Genomic DNA, 4181 nt, shown 5'->3' with positions numbered 1-4181 from the left:
GCTAGCAACAAACCTTTCATGTCCCTTGTATGCGAAATTATATTAAATCGTAGAATCTTGGTTTGTTTCTCTCCTGTCATAGACCATTTTATCTGAAAGACACAATGGAGAAAGATCTATAAGGACAAGAAATTAACAGACAAAAGAAGCATGCTAGAAGAATTTAAGAACATTTGATTATCATCTACAACAGTGAATTCCTTAACGGCAGGACATCAAGGTGCTATGCCGCACACCTTTAATCAATAAAGCTACACATGTGAGAGGACCGCCATTACAAAAGTTGTAGAAATACTGACGTAAGTGCCAATTTACCAGCCCTTGAACCAACTAAGGAAAATTTATAGATAAAACTGACCCACTTACCAGGGAACCTTTCAATATAGTGTATAAAATTAACTGGGAAGTTTTGAGTAACCGAGAGTCTTTTGGAGGAACAAATGAGCTTAGTAAAGAATTGCATGTGGTGATATATTTTTCAAAACAAAGGGAGAAATTGTACTCCCGATTTTTCTTTTACAGAGTGCAGCTAAAGTGTGGAATTTCATATAAACTGATTATTGTACGGAATTCAGTTACACGCGTACATATTATCCATAATCACCAATATGAAAATCATACGACAAGACGATTGGTAGTTTTAGAACATGTGAAGGTAATGCAGTACTAGGAAGAAGAATGCAGTAGGATCATAACCAGTTCTAGGAAGAAGAAAGTTGTGGCATACTAATATTGCAAAGATCACAGGTACATATCTCTATATTCTGTATCAATTCAGAAATATGCATATAAACAATTAATGCAAAAAATGATATCAGAAGCTAAGGAAAATGAAAGAACTCCGGTTTAAAACATACTCTATACTCTCTATATCATTTCAGAAAATCGGAATTTAAACAAGTAATGCAAAAATTGATGTCAAAAGCTAAGGAAAATGAAAAAACTCCAGTTTAATACATACTCATTGATGACCATTTTGGTGAACTAGGGGATCTCCTTTCCTTCTCCAACTTGATCTAACCAATAAAAATATCAGTAAGTTAGAGTTAGCTAATTTATTTACCTTCATCTATGATTCTGCCTTTGCAGTTTTTTCAGTCACTGCTAGTTTGTCCTTTAAACGCTTCATCTCTGCTTGAAAATTGGCATACATGTGTCATTTGTTTGACTGAGATTATATGGTCGATAAGAGGAATTCCATGTACAGGGAGTTGTATACTTGCAAAACCCTATGTTCTTCAACCCATTGCTTCACTGGAATTACCTTATCAACCCCGTCTTTCCATTCATTAGCCAACTACAGTTGCCACTCTGTTTGCTGACACCTTAGCTCGTGCAAGCTCCCCCTCACGAATTATCTTCTCCTCCTAAATATCACCAAAGATAATTTATGATCAGACATTAGAAAAACTACTCTATCTTGAGACATTGAACTAGTTTATTATTCTTTACAGTAAAGAGTATAAAAGAGAAATTAAATCGTAACACACTCACCACCAATAAATATTCCAGCAAATCATATATTATGAAAATTGAGAACATCAAACAAAAGTGAGAAACTGGATGCAATTTATAACCTTCTGTTAGTCAAAGTATTATATCTTACATTGAGCTCAGAGATTTTGCGTTTCTATAACAACATTAGCAGTAGCCCCCACCAGCCAAAACGACCTCCTCAAGTTCCTGAATCGCCTGGCTAAGCTTTTCAACCTCTATGACTTTCTGATGGTTGGTCTTTTCGAGTATTTTGTTCTCTTCCAGGTAGATTTCGATCTGTCTCCTTAACTCGAGGTTTTGGTTTTATATATCCTCAACTCCTCAAGATTTTCCTTGTCTCAAGGACAACTGCTTCTTTTGACTTTGTATGACGTTCCATAGCTTTCTTATCCTCTAGCAAAGTTGCAATCTGCCAAAGAAGACAGATCTTAGAATTCAATATAAGTATCTAGCAGGCCATCAGTTGATACTAAAATTATTTCTACTTGTAGTAAGTACCTCATTCTTGTAAATTTTGATGTCAGCTTCAAGAGGATCGATGATCGAATCAATTGGTAGAAGATCCTCCTCCTTGTTGTTTGTGTGTAGCCTCCTAAGGGCTGCTTCAGCTACAAACTGTGCAGCCAAAGCATCCTTCTTCTCGTCAGCTACTTTCTTCATTTCTAGATTATGCATTTTGATCAGTTCCCAAACACAACCACTGTCACTTTCTTTGGTTCCTTTTACTTGCATGAAACCTTAGTTAACATCTGAAAATCGGCATAAAAATACCTTAGTTACAGGAAGTTTTCAGTGACTGTAAGTTTCTCATCTAACTTTTCGTAGTTCATTTTGAGTTGTACAAGGGGGGAGAATACATAAAGTAATACACAATGCATATAGACTTAGCTGAAGATCATGGAAAAGTAACAAATGAGGTTAAATAAAAAAATATGACAAAGTATCTCAGAATATATACCTCATCTAAAGCTTTTCCTTCAGCACTTGAGTTGCTCGTAAGGCCTCAATCTCATTCGTGCACCACCTATCTCATTATCTTCTCTGAAGCCATGTTTAAAACCCAAAATAAATTGTTGGAAATCAGACATAGCATACCAAATCCATTGTCTTAAAGGAAGGATAGAATAAGTTCTTAATTATATGATTTGTCGAGAGCTAAATTTTAAACAATGCTAAAGTTGTGGAACTCTAAGCTACTACACTCAGTTTAAGGACATATGATGAGGCATATAACCAAACATCTATGGCTTAATTCATATTATTTGACTGCCTTAGGGTTCAGAACATTTAATGTTTCAGCTCTCAGTCATGTGGTACGGTTACTACACTATAAATTATGAGGCGCAGCAAGTAACCTGATGTTTCCAAACCAGAAAAACTATACTGAATCTTAATTATGTTCATGAAAGAAGCCAGGTTGGGCATCACACACCACAAGAAAAATTAATCCCTCTAAACAAATTTAGCATGACACCAACACCATTAAGCATGACATCCACACCATTTAGAAACTACAAGTCATCAGACGAAATCTGATTTTCCTACTAACTTTTTTGTGGTAGAGTCGACATAAAGATTAGAATTCTGGCATGAATACTTCAAATGAATCTAAAACATCCAATTGACAGTTGACAAGCATGAAGAATTCAAATTCGACTAAAGCCACAATTTCACACAGTCAATTAGAAATTTGTAGAAACTCATAAAAGAAAAAACCTAACTTTGTAGTTGAAATTGAATTTGAAAAATTCAGAAAGAAAGAAAAACCTAACTTTGTAACAACAATTACAAATTAAAATCGAAAATCCCACATGAAAATAACAATTACTAATTTCGCAGAACACACAACCTTAGCCGCAATTCTTCATTTTCCGATTATTACCTAGATTGCCTTTACACCCACGAAGCTTTTAACCAATCTGAAATCCTAATTCCCCTCAAATCCTCCCGAAGAACGATCCCTAAAAACCCTAATCTCACAAAACATAACCGTGCAAGTAAAAAAACCTTAAATTCCGTGAAATCCAGAACAAATAAGAAAAAAATGCAACACAATAGCAACTAAATCAACATGAACTTAATTCAAATGAAATCAACAAAACATCACAAAATCGGATATTGAAACTAAAAAATTACAGACCTGGAAAAGGTTCTTCCGGTTTGGATCTGCGAGAGTGTAGCTTGCTGAACTCTGGATGCTCGCTTCCAGGTTTTTCAAGTAATGAGGCGCCATTATCGCAGATTATTTTCTCAATCGGGTTTCCAGATCTAGAGGGGAAGTGCAGAGGAAGAGATGGAAGGAAAAGCTCTGGGTTTCATTTTTTTCTAATGTTTTCTAATGGAACAAGGTTGTTGGAAGATGCGAAAGAAGGAAACGAAAGAGACCCGGCATCAAATAAGGGCTCTCATGATTTTCTCGTAAATTGGCTTTGTGGGCCCAGGGTACACAGGAGACCTTTTATCTAAACTAACGGGTCTCACATTTCCCCCTTTTGATTTTCTGTCCAAAAAATGTGGGCCCTTTGATAAATTAGAGACCTGTTATTTAAAATAAGGGGTCTCTCGTTTTTTCCATCTTATTTTTCGCAGATAAATTGTGGGTAATTTCTGTAATTAGAGACCCGTTATCTCTAATATTGGGTTTCTTATATTAAAGAGACCCGTTATCTCAACCAATGGCTCTT

At 35.6% G+C, this 4181-nt stretch overlaps 1 long non-coding RNA gene across 1 annotated transcript; it reads right to left on the bottom strand.

The window, feature by feature from the left end:
* Positions 1 to 3706, bottom strand: LOC130459643 (uncharacterized). The gene is made up of 6 exons (XR_008919170.1): positions 3638 to 3706; positions 2456 to 2538; positions 1996 to 2246; positions 1607 to 1906; positions 1064 to 1367; positions 1 to 92 (listed from the first exon to the last, which is right to left on the bottom strand). It is a non-coding gene; the product is annotated as an uncharacterized lncRNA (long non-coding RNA).
* Positions 3707 to 4181: the final 475 nt, after the last annotated feature.

Source organism: Spinacia oleracea, chromosome 4 (genome assembly GCF_020520425.1).
Source record: "Spinacia oleracea cultivar Varoflay chromosome 4, BTI_SOV_V1, whole genome shotgun sequence".
NCBI lineage: Eukaryota > Viridiplantae > Streptophyta > Magnoliopsida > Caryophyllales > Amaranthaceae > Spinacia > Spinacia oleracea.
Note: the sequence above shows the minus strand (reverse complement) of the source record. Positions and strands in the feature narration are given on the sequence as shown.